Source organism: Marmota monax, unplaced genomic scaffold, assembly GCF_021218885.2.
Source record: "Marmota monax isolate L192 unplaced genomic scaffold, Marmota_monax_Labrador192_F-V1.1 WCK01_AAM20220418_F8-fsc00157, whole genome shotgun sequence".
Classification (NCBI taxonomy): Eukaryota; Metazoa; Chordata; class Mammalia; order Rodentia; family Sciuridae; genus Marmota; species Marmota monax.
In genome coordinates, this window is record NW_026694573.1 from 2,916,514 (window position 1) to 2,936,234 (window position 19,721).

A 19,721-nucleotide genomic window follows, 5' to 3' on the forward strand; every position below is an offset into this window, starting at 1 on the left:
GTTTTTCTGGAACAACCCATCCCTAGTGTACAAGAACCAAGCTGAAGGTGCCATGACACTAAAAGAAAGAGAAGCAGCCTGTTTTATATTTGCACAGAATACAATCTGTTGGGAGCTTACTGAAAGAAATGTGATTCTATGCAACAGCAAGACTAAATGGATCCCTGCATTTGGTTGAGAAGGAAGAGTGTATATATTGGTCAGGATAAAAATGGCTTCATCTTCACCAAAATGTACCTGTTTTAGAATAAGCTAATACCCAAGTCAGGCATGTTCCTGGCTCAAGAGTCCTGTTGTAAAGTTCCATATGTCATTCTAATGGTTTCGTCTATTTGTACCATGTTGGAAAATCATGTAGGAAAACCAGACTAGAGTTTATTCCGGGACTGGCAATGGTGGCTATGACTTTAGATGGCTACAGTCACATCAAGATGAATCCATAGATATTATTTTGAGTCGTCTACTATGACTTTGTCAAAACAAAGAAAAGGAAATGTAGATGAGGGACAAGACCCTCATCTCCTGGATCTCACTCCATTGTTTTATCATAGGTCTTGAATACAGAGTAATAAACAGACTGGTACTACTACTCTCTGCCTGCACTACCTGACAAGTAGACCAGGAAGTGGATCCCATGACATTCAGTTCCCAGAGGAAACACGGTTGAGAGCTCTAGAGAAGACTAAGGAAGGAGTAGAAAGAGAGAGAGAGAGAAAAGAAAAAGTGGATGGCAAAGGAATAAGAGGAAGATCAGGAAGAGAGAAACCTGTAGGATTTTGCAATGAGGAATTAGCAAAATCCCAATCTACCTCATCCCAGTGAGGTGATCCTATAGACTTGGTGTCTTCCATAAGCAGCTTCTCTGTAGCCATGATGTCCCCAACTCACACAGCCCTGCTGGATATGTCCTGACTCTGAGACAACCTGAAGCATATAAAACAGTGCTCTCTGACCCAACCCCAGACTGCCCTGTGATGCCAGAGAAGTTGGTCAAAGAAGTCCTGAATGCAGATCATCTGCCTAGCTCTCCAAGCTCCAAGGGTCAAGGAAGGATATGCAGGGTGAAAAGTCTTCATCTAGTACATCAGGCATCTGTTCTCTACCCACAGCTGCTAGTCATAAGCCCGGCAGAAGAAATTGTCCATGCCAATGATGGTATGGCTTCCATTACTTCTGCTAATGCCACATCTGTGGGGTCTAGGTGAGCTGACCCAACCTTCTAACTTTCCTGGTCTTGCTATTGAGGAAGAATTAGGAACTCTGCTAATAACAGTCAGTGTCAAAAGAAGAGCAAAATCTTGGAAGTTAAAATGGAGACCTTGGAGGGTAAAACAGACCACAGCAGACTACACGACAACTAATCCTGCCTCTCATTTTCCCCACCTGCTGCAGCACCGCAGACTCCCTGCCCCTACCCACTTACACTTCACAATTCCCAGAAATTTCTACCACAACTGACTTGAAAGACTAGGCTGCTGGGCTCCCAGTCATGTCTGACCCTCTACCTTCCACCACACCAAATGATGATAGGAGAATAATACACATACTCCCTCTCTTTGTCTCTCTTTGTCTCTTCTTGTCTCTTCCTCCCTTTAGATTCAGACCCAAATTTGGGGATTCCACCTAATGAGAACAAAGCTCCTAATCATTTAGTCAGAGCTTCAGTACCTCCCGTTTCTCATCTCCCACAACTCCTAACCCAGAACTTTTTCTTCTTCAAGATGGCCTCCTAACATTAACCTTTTTCCCCCAAATCCTCACTAACATTTATTATTATTTGTAATTTTTTAATATTTTGTTAGTTGTAGATGGACACAATACCTTTATTTTACTTATTTATTTTTATGTGGTGCTGAAGATCGAACCCAGTGCCTCACACATGGTAGGCAAATGCTCTATCATTGAGCCACAACCCCAGCCCAATTATTATTTGTATTCTTGATAGATTGTCATTCTGACTGAAATGAGATGAAATCTCAGAGTAGTTTTGATTTGCATTTCCCTAATTGCTAGAGATGTTAAATTTTTTCAAGTGGTATTTGCTGACCATTTGTATTTCTTCTTTTGAGAAGGGTCTAAGTCCTTTTCTCATTTATTGATTGGATTATTTGGGTTTTGGTGTTAAGGTTTTTTGAGTTCTTTGTGTATTCTGGGCATTAATACCCTAACTGAGGAGGAGGTGGCCAAAAATCTCCCATTCTGTAGGCTCTGCCTTGATCCTCTCATTTTCTTTGATATGCAGAGCTTTTTAATTTGATACCATCCCACTTCATGATTTTTTATTTCTTGTGCTTTAGGAATCTTATTAAGTAAGTCAGTTCCTATGCCAACATGTTGGAGAGTTGGGCCTACATTTTCTTCTTGAAGTTGCAGGGTTTCTGATCTACTTCCTAGATCTTTGATCCACTTTGAGTTTTGTGCAGGACGAGAGATAGGGGTTCAATTTCATTCTGTTACATATGGATTTCTAGTTTTCCCAGCACCATTTATTAAAGAGGCTGTATTTTCTCCAGTATATGTTTATGGCACCTTTGTGTGAGATAACTATTTATGTGGGTTTGTCTCTGTGTCCTCTTTTCTATTCCATTAATCATCATGCCTGTCTTGGTGCCAATACTATTCTGGTTTTGTTATTCTAGCTCTGGTATTTTGATGCCTCCTCCTTCACTTTTCTGACTAAGAATTGCTTTGGCTATTCTAAGTCTCTTGTTAGTTTTCCAAATTAATTTCAAAACTGCTTTTTCTAGTTCTGTGAAGAATATAATTGGAATTTTTAAAGGAATTGCATTAAATCTGTATAGTGCTTTTGGTAGTATGGCCATTTTGATTATGTTAATTCTGCCTATTCAAAAACATGGGAGATCTTTCCATCTTCCAAGGTCGTCTTCAATTTTCCTCTATAGTGTTCCATAATTTCCATTTTAGAGATCCTTCACCTCTTTTGTTAGATTGATTCCCAAGTATTTTTAAGGCTACTATGAATGGGATAGTTTTCCTAATTTCTTTTTCAGCAGTTAGGAATATCAGAATATAGGAATATAGGAATATGATTGATTTATGACTGTTAATCTTATGTCCTGCTACTTTGCTAAATTCATATCTGAGTTCTAGAAGTCTTCTGGTAGAGGTTTTAGGTTACCTTTGTACCTTTCTTGAAAATCAATTGTCCCTTTAGATGTGATTCTAAAGAACCTCTGTTCTGTTTTACTGACCTATTGTAACTAACTCTTTTTTAATTTGTTTATTTTAATTGGGTATATATAACAGCAGAATGTGTTTTAGTTCATTGTATGCAATTGAAGCACAACTTTTCATCTCTCCGGTTGTACACAATGTAGCATCGTACCATATGTGCAGTCATACATGTACCTAGAGTAAAGATGTCCATCTCATTCCACCATCTTTCCTGCCACCATGAACCCTCCCTACCCCTCCCTCACCTTTGCCCCATCAAAGCCCCTCCATTTTTTAAAGAATATTTTTTAGTTTTGGGTGGACATAATATCTTCATTTTATTTTTATGCAGTGCTGAGGACCGAAACCAGTGCCTCATGCATGCTACATGAGCACTCTACCACTTGAGCCACAACCCCAGCCCAAGTTCCTCCATTTTTAACTCTTGATTATAATAAATTCTCTTCCTGACTGCTTTTCACTGGCTCCCCCTGCTTGATGCCCTCACCATTTTAATCCACATACCTAGACATACTGAAAATGAATTTTATGAGTTCAGTGGAACTTGGATTCAAACTAGGGTTACTTCAGAGAACCACTTTTAAAATATTGAGATGTAAAAACTGTATTTTACAGATAAATAAACTCAAACAAATTCATGGTCATCTGTCCCAGAAAGCTGTTCGGTATGTGTGGGAGCATGTAAAAGCCAGGTGAAGAAAGGTAATCCTAAAACATCGTTATTGGGTAATGAAAAAAAAAAAGAGAGGGAGAATACAGATAGGAAAACTTGAGTACTAAATGTTAAAATAATTTATTTCTATAAGTGCTTTAAAAATTAATTTGCATTGTGAGATAATTGAACAAATCCTTATAAGATAAAATACAGAAATTTAAAGAATAGCCCAGCTTCCCATGGCCAGTGGCCACCATGCCAACACCAAGTTTGTGCTCAGATGGTTTGTGGCAGTTGCCATCCCCTGTCTCTCACTCAGTCCCCCACAAGGCAGGCAGCAACTGCATGCCTCTCTGAATAGGTATTCACAAGCACCCAGGTTGGAGGACACCAAGAAAGGTGGCATGGACTGGGGTCTTGGAAGCCACCTCCAGAAGATGCAGGATGACAGAAGGGCCCCTCCATCTGTCTGCTCCCACTCAGTGAGCATCCCATTGGACCAGATATACATTTTTTTGTGGCAAAGGGATATTACAACATGTCATATCAGTGAAATGGAATCATATGATATGTGACCCTTTGTCTTTGGCTTTTTTTTTTTCTTTTTTGGTACTGGGGATTAAACCCAGGGGCATTTAAACATTGAGCCACGAAGGTTGGGGAAGATGGCCGCTGCGTACAGGGGTTGCTGAAGTGCTGAGCTGGTGCTCAAAGCAGCGGCTTTAATAGAGATTTCGCACAGTCTGTTAAAGCTCCTTTCACCGTTAATCTGTAGTGGACCACTTTGCCAAGGAGCAGGAAGAACAAAGAAATCGAAAAAGAGACGCTTGGCTGCTCAGAGCCGCGGGCGCTTTGCTCCATCTGCTTCCTCTTCCGCTTCGCTCCGGGCGGAGAAGCTGAATGTGTAATCAGCAGTGGATTGTAAGTACCCGAGGCAAAGAAAGCTCAGTGCGCCCCGCCTTTTTTTTTTTTTTTTTTGAATATTTTTTATACAGGGAGAGTTTGTGGATTGGGATTACTGGCGGGGCTGTGGTTTCTGTGCCGAAAATCCACTCCGCGGGAGCCGCCATTTGCTTTCTGCTTGCTGTCTTGATGGCTCTGTATACACTGTCCGGCAGCCTCACCTAGAGGTTGGAGCTGGGCTGCGTGCCGAGCCCTGTCCTCCGAAGGCTGGACTGCAGCCTCGAGCGTCTCTGTGGCCTGTTCGCCGCTGCACCTTCGGGCAGAGCCTGCTCTGGGGTCGTTCTGCACCCCCCTGCCAGGGGACCCGTGCTCTGGAGGAGGGGGACGGAGAGCCGCGGCGGCAGCCGCTTGGGCCCCAGGGGCCTGGCACCGGGCTGAAGAGCTGCGGAGGCCAGGGCGGCTCTGCTACGGTCGCAGACAAGCGCGGACGCTCGTCAGCGCGGCCCAGAGTTTCATTTCTAGAAATCTGGACTGGAAACAGAAGCAGCAGTTTGTATAATCCCAAGAACTTGCTTATACCAGGAAGCTGTAAGGGCAACATGAATATTACTGAGGAGATGTAACATGGTGGCAGGCGCAGAGAGATCAAGTCTCTGACATCTTCAACTGCGCGGGCATAGGGAGCCGTAAACTGTCTAAATGCTGTTTGCTCAGGATCACTAGGCAATGCTGAGCTGACGTGGATCTGGGGTGTACAGGCTGGGCCCCTCAGAACACACACACAGAGCCCGAATCGGAGGCAATTAAGCTCCGGTTCGCCTGCTTCGTGTGACTCAGCACTAACGATCCCGCTGAAATAATTGGCCGGCCCTTAGGAACTTACAGAGGTAAAAGCCAACCGAGCCTTCATAGGCAGTGGCCACAGGACTGAAACGGGGATTGGGAGAGACAGTCAGGACCCACCCGTTGCATTGGTCATCCGGCAAAGGGAACAAACGGTCACTATTTGCATGGGATATCACCATGGCAGAGAAATGGCGTCACGGGCAGAGGAGATAACTGCATTGAAACCAGCGCGACAGGTGTGTAATCCCCTAGCCATCTCTCTCCACACAGCGGGGAAACCTTAAGGGCCACTCCCAGCTCTCCTGTGAACGCAATAACCAGACCGAGGGAATCAGGAGTGGCGCGGGACTCGCGGCGCGGAACTCCCGGCTACCGCTCCCACCAGTGCTGACAACTGAGGTCTCTTGCACCAGCTACCGGGGGCGTGGCTACAGGAGGGCAAGCAAATTTGCTGGGGGATCTCAGCCCCAAGCTCTACAAACTTAGGGTCTGAGGGAGGCAAACAGGGAGAGTGAGCCCAGGTGTTCATGAAAACAGGGCTCCCAGGAGCAGCAGACCTGGCGTGTAGCCAGTATTGTGGTGAGCGCCACAGGTGAGCACGGCCTGGCTTGAGGAAACACAAGACAAGGCCCTAGACACTCAGGATTGGAGACCCGCCCAGTCTAGGAGAAAGAGCTGCTGCACAGTGAATGGTTCCCACCTATTGAGAGGAGAAGCTTGGCCCAGTGGGCACAGCTCCACCTACTGGAAGAGAAGTTAATAGAACTCTAGGACTGCATTTATTATTATTATTATTATCATTTTTTTTTCTTTTTCTTTTTTTTTCTTCTTTTTCTTTCATTTTCAATTTTTATTTGTTGTTGTTCTTTAATTTTTTTTCAATGTTTCTATTTTTTTTAATTTTTTTTATTTTATTATTATTATTTTTTTTAATTTTAATTTTCATTTTTTATTATCACTATTATTTTTGTTAAAATTTTTTTTCTCGTCTTTTCTTTCTTTCTTTATTATCTAATCTTTGTTATTCTTGTTTCTTTTGTCTTTTCATTTCTTTTCAATCTTCTTATTCCCCCTTCCTTGAATTCTACCTGCCTACTCTCATTCTCTTTAGTGACTTCTTCCCTTCCCTTCTAATATCTTTCCTCTCAAGCATCAAATAAATCTATAAGAGTAAACAGTAACTCAGCAGTCAAACAGAACAAGAAGTAACATGAGCAGCATAAAAAAGCAAGGAAGAAAAGGAGTACAAACAATGAAGGACAGCCTAAATATTCAGGAGGACCTAGAGTCAGCAGAAAAATGGTCATATAAAGAACTCAAGGAATACCTTAGACAGATGGAATGGAACCTTAAAGAAGATACGAGACAGCAAATCCAAACAGTGAAAGAACACTTTGAAAATGAATTACATAGACAGATAAAAGAAGAAGTTAAGCATCTTTATCAGGAGATTGAGATTATAAAAAAAAACCAAACAATAATTCTAGAAATGAAGGAAACGATAAACCAAATTAAAAACTCAATTGAGAGTATCACTAACAGAGTGGAGCAAGTAGAAGCCAGAACATCAGATAATGAAGACAAAGTATATCATCTTGAAAAGAGCCTAGCCAACTCAGAAAGGCTGGTTAAAAACCACGAGAAAAACATCCAAGAGATATGGGATAACATAAAGAAACCAAACCTACGAGTCATCGGGATAGAAGAAGGTACAGAGATTCAAACCAAGGGAATGAGTAACCTGCTGAATGAAATAATTACAGAAAACTTTCCAGAAATAAAAAAGGAAACGGATATACAAATTGTAGATGCATACAGGACACCGAGCACACAAAATCACAGTAGACCAACGCCAAGACACATTGTTATGAAGATATCCAATATACAGAACAAAGAGAAAATACTAAAAGCTACAAGAGAAAGGAGGCAGATTACATTCAGGGGTAAACCAATAAGGTTAACAACGGATTTTTCATCACAGACGCTGAAAGCGAGAAGATCCTGGAACAACGTATTTCAAACACTGAAAGACAATGGATGCCAACCAAGAATTCTGTATCCAGCAAAATTAAGCTTCAGGTACGATAACGAAATAAAAATCTTTCATGATAAACAAAAGCTAAAAGAATTTGCAGCCAGAAAACCAGCATTGCAAAGCATCTTGAGCAAAACACTACACGAGGAAGAAATGAAAAACAATAACCAAAACCATCAGTGGGAAGTGCCTCTATAAAGACAGAGGGCAGGGGGAAAGCTAACCATGGAGAAACAAACTAAATTAAAAAAAAAAAAGAAGATAAATAATCAAACATGGCAGGAAGTACAAACCATATATCAATAGTAACTCTAAACATTAATGGCTTAAACTCTCCAATAAAGCGACATAGGCTGGTAACATGGATTAAAAAAACAAATCCAACAATATGCTGCCTCCAGGAGACACATCTGATTGGAAAAGACATACACAGGCTGAAGGTGAAAGGTTGGGAAAAAATATACCATGCACACGGTCCTCGTAAGCAAGCAGGGGTGGCCATCCTCATATCGAATAAAATTGACTTCAAGACTAAATTAATCAAAAGGGATAAGGAAGGACATTATATACTGTTAAAAGGAACCATTCACCAACAAGACATAACAATTATCAATATTTATGCACCAAATAATGGTGCTGTGACGTTCATAAAACAAATTCTCCTCAAGTTCAAAAATCAAATAGACCACAACACAATAATTATGAGTGACTTCAACACACCTCTCTCACAATTGGACAGATCCTCCAAACAAAAGCTGAATAAAGAAACTATAGAACTCAATATCACAATCAACAACCTAGACTTAACTGACATATATAGAATATATCAACCATCATCAAGTGGATATACTTTTTTCTCAGCAGCACATGGATCCTCCTCAAAAATAGACCATATATTATGCCATAGGGCAACCCTCAGTAAATATACAGGGGTGGAGATAATACCATGCATTTTATCTGATCATAATGGAATGAAACTGGAAATCAATGATAAAAGACGGAAGGAAAAATCCTACATCACATGGAAAATGAACAATATGTTACTGAATGATCAATGGGTTACAGAAGACATAAAGGAAGAAATCAAAAAATTCTTAGAGATAAATGAAAATACAGACACAACATATCAGAATCTATGGGACACAATGAAAGCAGTTTTAAGAGGGAAATTCATCGCTTGGAGGTCATTCCTCAAAAAAAGGAAAAACCAACAAATAAATGAGCTCACACTTCATCGCAAAGCCCTAGAAAAGGAAGAGCAAAACAACAGCAAATATAGCAGAAGGCAAGAAATAATTAAAATCAGAGCGGAAATCAATGAAATTGAAACAAAAGAAACTATTGAAAAAATTAACAAAACTAAAAGTTGGTTCTTTGAAAAAATAAATAAGATCGACAGACCCTTAGCCATGCTAACGAAGAGAAGAAGAGAGAGAACTCAAATCACTAACATACGGGATGAAAAAGGCAATATCACAACAGACACTACAGAAATACAGAAGACAATTAGAAATTATTTTGAAAACCTATATTCCAATAAAATAGAAGATAGTGAAGACATTGATAAATTCCTTAAGTCATATGATTTGCCCAGACTGAGTCAGGAGGATACTCACAACTTAAACAGACCAATAACAATAGATGAAATAGAAGAAGCAATCAAAAGACTTCCAACCAAGAAAAGCCCAGGACCGGATGGGTATACAGCGGAGTTTTACAAAACCTTTAAGGAAGAATTAATACCAATACTTTTCAAGTTATTTCAGGAAATAGAAAAAGAAGGAGCTCTGCCAAATTCATTCTATGAGGCCAACATCACCCTGATTCCGAAACCAGACAAAGACACCTCAAAGAAAGAAAACTACAGACCAATATCTCTGATGAACATAGATGCAAAAATCCTCAATAAAATTCTGGCGAATCGGATACAAAGGCACATCAAAAAAATTGTGCACCATGATCAAGTAGGATTCATCCCTGGGATGCAAGGATGGTTCAATATACGGAAATCAATAAATGTTATTCACCACATCAATAGACTTAAAAATAAGAACCATATGATCATCTCAATAGACGCAGAAAAAGCATTCGACAAAGTACAGCATCCCTTTATGTTCAAAACATTAGAAAAACTAGGGATAACAGGAACTTACCTCGACATTGTAAAAGCTATCTATGCTAAGCCTCAGGCTAGCATCATTCTCAATGGAGAAAAATTGAAGGCATTCCCCCTAAAATCTGGAACAAGACAGGGATGCCCTCTATCACCACTTCTATTCAATATAGTTCTCGAAACACTGGCCAGAGCAATTAGACAGACGAAAGAAATTAAAGGCATAAAAATAGGAAAGGAAGAACTTAAATTATCACTATTTGCAGATGACATGATTCTATACCTAGAAGACCCAAAAGGGTCTACAAAAAAACTACTAGAACTAATAAATGAATTCAGCAAAGTGGCAGGATATAAAATCAACACGCATAAATCACAGGCATTTCTGTATATCAGCGACAAAACTTCTGAAACGGAAATGAGGAAAAACACTCCATTCACAATATCCTCAAAAAAAATAAAATACTTGGGAATCAACCTAACAAAAGAGGTGAAAGATTTATATAATGAAAACTACAAAACCCTAAAAAGAGAAGTAGAAGAAGATCTTAGAAGATGGAAAAATATACCCTGTTCATGGATAGGCAGAACTAACATCATCAAAATGGCGATATTACCAAAAGTTCTCTATAGGTTTAATGCAATGCCAATCAAAATCCCAACGGCATTTCTTGTAGAAATGGATAAAGCAATCATGAAATTCATATGGAAAAATAAAAGACCCAGAATAGCAAAAGCAATTCTAAGCAGGAAGTGTGAATCAGGCGGTATAGCGATACCAGACTTAAAACTATATTACAGAGCAATAGTAACAAAAACAGCATGGTACTGGTACCAAAACAGGAGGGTGGACCAATGGTACAGAATAGAGGACACAGAGACTAATCAACAAAGCTACAACTATCTTATATTTGATAAAGGAGCTAAAAGCATGCAATGGAGGGAGGATAGCATCTTCAACAAATGGTGCTGGGAAAACTGGAAATCCATATGCAACAAAATGAAACTGAATCCCCTCCTCTCGCCATGCACAAAAGTTAACTCAAAGTGGATCAAGGAGCTAGATATCAAATCAGAGACTCTGCGTCTGATAGAAGAAAAAGTTGGCTCCGATCTACATATTGTAGGGTCGGGCTCCAAATTCCTTAATAGGACACCCATAGCACAAAAGTTGATAACAAAAATCAACAAATGGGACTTACTTAAACTGAAAAGTTTTCTCTCAGCAAGAGAAACAATAAAAGAGGTAAATAGGGAGCCTACATCATGGGAACAAATTTTTACTCCTCACACTTCAGATAGAGCCCTAATATCCAGAGTATACAAAGAACTCAAAAAATTAAACAATAAGAAAACAAATAACCCAATCAACAAATGGGCCAAAGACCTGAACAGACACTTCTCAGAGGAGGACATACAATCAATCAACAAGTACATGAAAAAATGCTCACCATCTCTAGCAGTCAGAGAAATGCAAATCAAAACCACCCTAAGATACCATCTCACTCCAGTAAGATTGGCAGCCATTATGAAGTCAAACAACAACAAGTGCTGGAGAGGATGTGGGGAAAAGGGTACTCTTGTACATTGCTGGTGGGACTGCAAACTGGTGCGGCCAATCTGGAAAACAGTATGGAGACTCCTGGGAAAGCTGGGAATGGAACCACCATTTGACCCAGCTATTGCCCTTCTTGGACTTTTCCCTGAAGACCTTAAAAGAGCGTACTACAGGGATACTGCTACATCGATGTTCATAGCAGCACAATTCACAATTGCTAGACTGTGGAACCAACCCAGATGCCCTTCAATAGATGAATGGATAAAAAAAATGTGGCATTTATACACCATGGAGTATTACGCAGCACTAAAAAATGACAAAATCATAGAATTTGCAGGGAAATGGATGGCACTAGAGCAGATTATGCTTAGTGAAGCTAGCCAATCCCTAAAAAACAAATACCAAATGTCTTCTTTGATATAATGAGAGCAACTAAGAACAGAGCAGGGAGGAAGAGCAGGAAGAAAAGATTAACATTAAACAGATACATGAGGTGGGATGGAAAGGGAGAGAAAAGGGAAATTGCATGGTAATGGAGGGAGACCCTCATTGTTATACAAAATTACATATAAGAGGTTGTGAGGGGAATGGGAAAATAAACAAGGAGAGATATGAATTACAGTGGATGGGGTAGAGAGAGAAGATGGGAGGGGAGGGAGGGGGGATGGTAGAGGATAGGAAAGGTAGCAGAATACAACAGTTACTAATAGGGCATTATGTAAAAATGTGGATGTGTAACCGATGTGATTCTGCAATCTGTATTTGGGGTAAAATTGGGAGTTCATAACCAACTTGAATCTAATGTATGAAATATGATATGTCAAGAGCTTTATAATGTTTTGAACAACCAATAAAAAAAATTAAAAAAAAAATAAACAAAATAAACATTGAGCCACATCCCCAGCCCTTTTTATTTTTTGAGATAGGGCTTCACTAAGTTGCTGAGGCTGACTTTGAACTTGCAATCCTCCTGCCTCAGCCTCCCCAGCTGCTGGGATTGCAGGCATGTGACACCACACCCAGACAAAATATACATCTTTCACTATGGAGTTCTCACTATGTATTTTTCCAGGCCTCTGATGATTGTCACTCAGAAGACCACAATCTTGACTTTCCATTGTGTCAAAGAGATGAAGACCTCTCTGCTAAGCAATATCAAGTTCCTATAAAAGCGAAACTCTCTCTTCTGGAATATTTAAACTGCCTTCTCAATCTCATGAGTGTCATAGCTGATCCTTGTAACAATTTCAAGGATTACATAGTCTTCACTGAAAGGAGACATTTGCACATGAAGTTTCTAGAAGTGAACTGGAAGCACAAATGTTTCCACAGCTTACCAGAGCCTTTTCCCACTGGAGCTATGCATTATGTTGGCGTCTCTCATTTTGTTTTTGACACTCATGAAGTCCTTCCCAGTTGTTAATTGCCTTGCTGATGACTGGTTTGTCCATAAAGCACAATTTCTGACTCAACTCTGCTACTTATATGTCATTGTGCACACCTCAAAGCCCAAGTATTTTTTTGCATGAACACTGGCTGATGCAGTGAACAACTCTGGCTCTGGCTTCAGTGGAGTAGATAAGAATCAAAAGTTCTAATGGGATCTACTTTCTATACCTGAACATCTGGAGAACTGAGACAGCCATAAGTTTCAAAATGTACTTAAAGAATTGAAATATTCAAACAGTGTCTTGGCTAAAGTACATATGTTATGAGTAGGTTCCATGGTACCCTACGATGCTCTTCCTTTATTCTACCTGTGGCATGGTGTCTATCCTTTATTCTACTTTACATTTTTTTTTCTACCTTAATTTTATCTGTGCACTATACTTGTACATAGTGGTGGAATTTGTTGTTACATATTCATTCATGCACACAATATAACAATATAATTTGGCCAGTATTGCTCCCCAGCATTTCCCACTTCACTCCCCACTTCCCACCCCTTGGTCCCTTTCCTCTACTGAACACCCTTTGATTTTCATGAGATCCACCCCCACCTTTCTTTTCCTTTTTCCTCTCTAGCTTCCACATGTGACAGAAAACATTCATTCCTTGACCTTCTGAGTTTGACTTATTTCATTAACCTCATGGTCTCTTGTTCTATTCATTTTCCTGCAAATTACAAGTCTTGCTTTATAAAAATATTCCCTGAAGTAAAAAAAAAATCATGTAAACACTGCCTCTAAGTCTTATAATTTCACTTTTCTTTATGGCTGAATAAAACTCTATGTGTGTGTGTGTGTGTGTGTGTGTGTGTGTGTGTGTATCTCACACTTTCTTTATCCATGTGTTCATGGACAGCTGGGCTGGTTCATAGTTTGTGTATTGTGAATTGTGCTGCTATAAAGATGGGTATTGCCTGTATTACTGTGGATACTACTTTACCCTCTTAACTGGCATCTTTATCTTAGTAGCAGCTAGGGGGTAAGAAACAACTACAGATATTGCATCTTTTCTTCAAACATTCTCAAGGTTGTTTATAACTGTTATGATTTAGATATTAGGTGTCCCCCAAAAGCTTATGTGTGAGACAATGCAACAACATTCATAGGTGAAGTGATTGGGTTATGAGAGCCGTAACCAATCAGTGACTTAATCCCCTGATGGAGATTAACTGAGTGGTAACTGATGGCATGCTGGGATGACTGGAAGAGGGATCACTGGGGGCATGCTTGGGGGGGTATATATTTTGTATCTGGCAAGTGGAATCAGAGTCAGTCTCTCTCTCTCTTTCTCTCTCTCTCTCTCTCTCTCTCTCTCTCTCTCTCTCTCTCTCTCCCTCTCCCTCCCCCCCCTCCCTCTCCCTCCCTCCCTCCCTCCCTCCCTCTCTCTCTCTCTCTCTCCCTATCCCTCTCTCTCCTTCCTGATCATCATGTTAGCTTCCCTCTACCACACTCTTCGGCCATGATGTTTTGCCTCTTCCCAAGGCTCAAGGAATGTAGCTGACTGAGACTATAGATTGAGACCTTGGAACAGTGAGCCCAAAATAAACTTTTCCTTCTCTTAAATTGTTCTTGTCAGGTCTTTTAGTTACAGCAGCAAGAAAGCTGATTAAAACCATGACTTAATTACTGGGGCTGCCACTCAGTACACAGTGCCACCCTTAGTTATGTTGGCAGTTGAAACCAACCATCACTTTATACAAGTCAATGTACTTTTTTTGCACATCATAAGTCTTCTGATAATATTTTTCTGCCAATCAAACCACAAGGTCATATTTAAAGGCAGTTGTAGACTGTGAATTCTGTTAATAAGAAGAAAACAGATTGATACCTTCAAGAATGCTGAACAATTAAAATTGCGAACTATTGGAAATATGAGACAAAAAGGCTTAAAGTTTTTCCCAGTGAATTGGAGGCAGTGTTTACATGATTTTTTTTTTTTTAACTTCAGAGAGTATTTTTATAAAGCAAGATTTTTTTGTACAGATAAACTGGCCATGTCAAATTAATTTCTTTTAATACTTTATAGGATCTGTTAGTGGTGTAGAGGTATGGAGAATGTGCCAGAGCTTTAGAGATGGTCCAATCAGGCTGCTAGGTCTTTGTTTTATTTTTCCTCTCAGTTTTTTATTGGTTCATTATAGTTGTACATATTGATGGGATTTTTACATATTCATACATACACACAATATAACAATATAATTTTGGACAATATCATTCCCCAGCATTTACCCCTTCTCTCCCTACCTCCCACCCCTTGGTCCCTTTCTTCTACTGATCTTCCTTTGATTTTTAGGAGATCCACCCCCATCTTTGTTTTCTTTTTACCTCTCTAGCTTCTGGGACTTTGCTTTTTTGATATGATTTCCATCCACTGAAATCTGGATGCTGGGAATTCAGGCATATTTGGCTCCCAAAGTTAGAAAGTGGTTGCTGAGAAGATCTGTCATAGATGTCTTAAATCTAAACATAACCAGACCTGGTTGTTCCTTGGGAAGCTCCAAATCCTCTAATGTGTGACATTATTTGTTTGTGGATACAATAACTACACTCAGAAGACCGTGGAGGAGAGGAATCTTGGAGGGAGATTTTCAGGGTACTGAAAACTCTGCAAGCTAGGAGGACTAAGTCTGAGTACTTGAATGGACTGATATGTCCTCAAATAGGCTGCATCGCCCCCCCCCCAAGGAATGTAACTCTTCCCTTTTGTTCTTTCTTATCTGAGCCAAGATTAGAAATCAAAACGCCTCCTGTGTGTGTACACCAGGAGCCTGGGAGGGGTACCGTTTCCATTTCACATACACTTGCTTTCATCTGCTTGCCCAGGGATGGCCTGAGAAGACACCCAATATTCATACATCACAGGCAGGAGAATGCCTTCTAAAGAAATAATCTTTTTGAAATAAAATTTGAAGTCATATAGAAGTTTCATAAGAAGAATCAGATGCTTCTCTCTTTTCTCCCCTCATTTTATGACGGTGTTAATGATCATGGTCATGATGTATGCATAAACTGATTTTCATTTTTTATTTCATATTTGATTAAATTCTGTTTTGTTTTAGTTAAACCATCATATTGGAAAGCAGAAATTGAAATACAGTTTTCTTTTCTCTCTTTGTAATAAATATATGGTGGTTCCTTTTGGGGACTTCGGTTGGGTAATATTCCATGTGGGAAAAGGAAACATGGTATTAAGTCATGTGAAAAATGCTAATGCTAATGATAAATGCATGCTGTGAGGGTGTGCCTTCAATCAAATTACTTAGGAAGAGAAAACTTGTCCAAATCAGATGGTAGTTTCTCACTGAATAAACATAATTTAAGAATATTTTGAAATGTTTTTATTTGCCAAATGCATTGAGATACTAGGTATAATATAGAGCATTTCTTAGAACCAACTTGTCTTTATTTTTCATCCCGGTAGGGTGATTTGTTGTATGATAGTCATTGTCTTATACATGTGGGTGTAAATAAGCTTAAACTTCTCTTAGAAGTGAATAAGAAATACACATTGTCAACTTATTGAAAATTTTTTTATGTTCTGACTCCTTTTTCTTTGCATTGACAGTTTGAGAGATTTTGTTTTAATTGTTATTTAAAAAAACAAACCTTGGTAACTTCAGTGAAATCCCATGAAAACAATATAAGAACAGTAACAGTGAGGTGCTAATAATAATCAGAACTGGCATATTTCAGGTCAATATTCTTCTTTGCCTATAACAATCACAAATCCTAGATTAATTTGACTTGCTGACCTTCACCACTATCTGCGGGCTAAACTGGGTCCCTGGTGATGGGGGTGGCAGAAAGCTGCTTGTGGACAACCTTTGCAGCCCAGCCTAATCCTCATGCTCCCCCTCCCCAACACACACACACACACACACACACACACATACACTGTGCTCCCAGAGAAAGCAGAATCTGATTTCAGGACAGCTGGATTCGACACCATTAGTCTTTGTTCTCCTGAGCAACTGACCCTTTGGGGTCACCTGCTATGAAATGGGGAGGCCTCTTCTGACCTTAAGAAACTCATTTTTTTTTTGAGAGGAGAGAGAGAGAGAGAGAGAGAACTTCTTAATATTTATTTTTTAATTCTCGGCGGACACAACATCTTTGTTTGTATGTGGTGCTGAGGATCGAACCCAGGCCGCATGAATGCCAGGCGAATGTGCTACTGCTTGAGCCACAACCCCAGCCCTAAGAAACTCATTTTTTAAAATCAAATGATAGAAAACCCTTGAAGGGGTCTAATTACTTAAAATCAGATTCAGAGGGGTCAGCCACTGACCCAGGTCTTGGAATTTCCCATACTTCTTTCATGACAGTCCCCGAAGGGGACTCAGCAAAGAGTTCTATTTGCTGGGAACAGTCACCTCCAAGTCTGAATAAGCAGGAGGTTTCAGTTTCATCAAATCCACCACCACAGGCCCAAAGCAACAAAGCCAACCAATCATGGACTAAAGTCTCCAAAGTTGTGAGCCAAAATAAACCTCTCTGTATAAGTTTATTTTCTCTAGTGTTTGCTAAACGGACAGAAATTTAACACAGCAGGAATGTGGAATCAGAGTTCTGCTCCTGCATCCTAATCCCCACTCTCCCTGCTGAAGAGCTCCAGCACTTTCCAGTTCAGGCTTTCCTACTGTTGGTCTCTTCTGCCCCCTAGTGGATTCTCTCCTTCAGCTTGTACTCCAAGCAGCCAGGTAGAGAGTTTGAAGTTAAAGAACTGAAATTTCCCAAAATCCTAACCTCCAGTTCCAGGCTTGCTCCACACCATGTCCAAAAGGACTGGTCTTCCTAGGTCCCTTACTGGTCCTGGTCAAGTCCCAGGACACAGTCTTTACACCAAGTTGCTAGGTGTCTTAGGCAAGAAATCCTCGCTCTCTGTCTCCATTAACTCATCAGAAGGAGCTAGAAAATCTTTGCTGGGTAGGTAATTCTGATACATCTACAGAGGGAGAAAGGACTCTAACCTGATTTCCTGGTAAAGAGCTAAGGTAGGGGTTGCCGCCACCAAGGATCTACAAAGACAGTCCCCAATTATAAGGATTCTGAAAGACTTAGAACCTTGGTTAAGTTCCCAGGCAAATTCTTTGTCATTCTTTGCTTCAGATCATCCAGGGTCTTCCAGGGGGAAGATATAGACAATAAGGACCAGTGGCTAGTGTTTAGGGACAGCAGGGCTCCATGAGCATGTTCTGTATTTTGTGGGGGTAAGGGCAGTGGGGATTTAACTCAGGACTTGGCCCATGCTGAGCACTGTTCTACCACCAAGCTATACCCCCAGCCCTGTTCTGTGATGATCCAAGAGAAGGGGTGTTCTGCAAAGCAAACTGAGAGGGGATCAAGGGCTTGTCTTGGTCTCCCTCAAGTACATACACTCACTGACTTGTTTATAAACATTTATTGGGGGCAAACCTGGGGACACAAAGAGGGTAGATCTGATCCAAGGGGGTCTGTCCAGTGATGGAGAGAAACCCATGGCTATTTTAGGAGCAATGAAGGGAAAGGAAGAATGCTCCCTTTATGGGCGGTATATCCATGTGGATCTCACAGATGAATGGGCACTGGCTGGTGCTGGGGGCACCTAGCAGAGGCAGTAGCAGGCAGTGGAGAGGGAAGGGTGTGTCCCAAGGATAACAAGAAGCACACGGGGTGGGGCCAGAAGACCACAAAGTTTCCAAGCATTGGTCCTGCAGTCCAGAGGCATACTTTAGAGAAATCTAAATAGGGGCCTGTTAAGAGTCAGGCTTCATTTTGAAAAAACGTTTTTCAAAAGGTGTGAGGCCAGATTTGAAGATGGGGACCCCAGCACTAGGGATGGCAAGAGGCATAGTTCCACATGGTGACCAGGAGCCAAAATTCCTATGAAATTGATGAGTGACAATACCAGAGAGGAATGGACACTTGTGGACTGTCTGTAGGCATTTAAATGTACAACCAACTTAGAAGAGGCAGCAAGTCATTAAAAGAGAGTGTTTATCTAAAGTATATAATTCCATAATTCCACTGCTAGGAATTTTTCCTGGTAGAGCAGGAAATAATCAAAGCCATAACCAAAGACTTACAAACAAAATATTTAGTTCAACATTAATAATGATAGAAAAAAAACTAGAAATAGTCCAAATATCCATGAGAAAGAGTGGGACAAAGCAGTGTGACACAACCATCATAAAGCATCTTACAGAAACCTTCAAAATGTTTGTGAAAAATAGAATCTGGCGTGAAAGTTAACACTCAATGAAGTTTTATTATTATTATTATTATTATTATTATTATTATTATGAAAAATAAAGACATCAGTATCATAAAAATATTTCTGAAGCATTTCTAATATAAGAAAATTCATATTTTCAAAAGAAAGATACTAATAAATAGAATGCTTCCAATGAAGTTCTGAATACATATGTGCTTGTAATGGTTAATCTTGATCATCAAATTGATTGGATTGAGATGTCCAAGAAATTAACAAACTGCACTCCTGGGTGTGTCTTTGAGGGTGTTTCCAGAGATAGTTTGTACATAGGACAGCAAACTGAGGGGGTGGCTCTACCCAATAGGTTGGAGACCCAGAGGAAAAGTGGAAGAAGGAGCAGGTACAAGTTGAATTCTTGCACCGGAGCGTCTTTTGCTGCTGCCATCACCCACGGACATCAGACAACAGCTTCTTCAGCCCTTCAATGTGCACTTGCACCAGTGGCTCTCCACGGAGCTTCCAGGCCTTCAGCCTTGGGTTGCATCATTAGTCCCTCTTGTTCTGAGACTCCAGCTTCTTAAACTGAGCAGCTACTGGTTTCTCTGGCTCTCCAGTATGTAGACGGCCATTGGGACTAGCCTCTGATGGTATAAACCAATCTAATAAATCTCCTTTTTATATTTGTGTGTGTGTGTGTGTGTTGTGTGTATTCTGTTTCTCTAGAGAATCCTGACTGATCACTCCCCTTCCTCCTCCCAGTACAGGACCCCCCTAA

At 40.4% G+C, this 19,721-nt stretch overlaps 1 pseudogene; it reads left to right on the plus strand.

Annotated features, from left to right (window-relative positions):
* The first annotated feature begins 4,089 nt into the window (after positions 1-4,089).
* On the plus strand, positions 4,090-19,721 carry LOC124076991 (lysophospholipid acyltransferase 1-like; annotated as a pseudogene).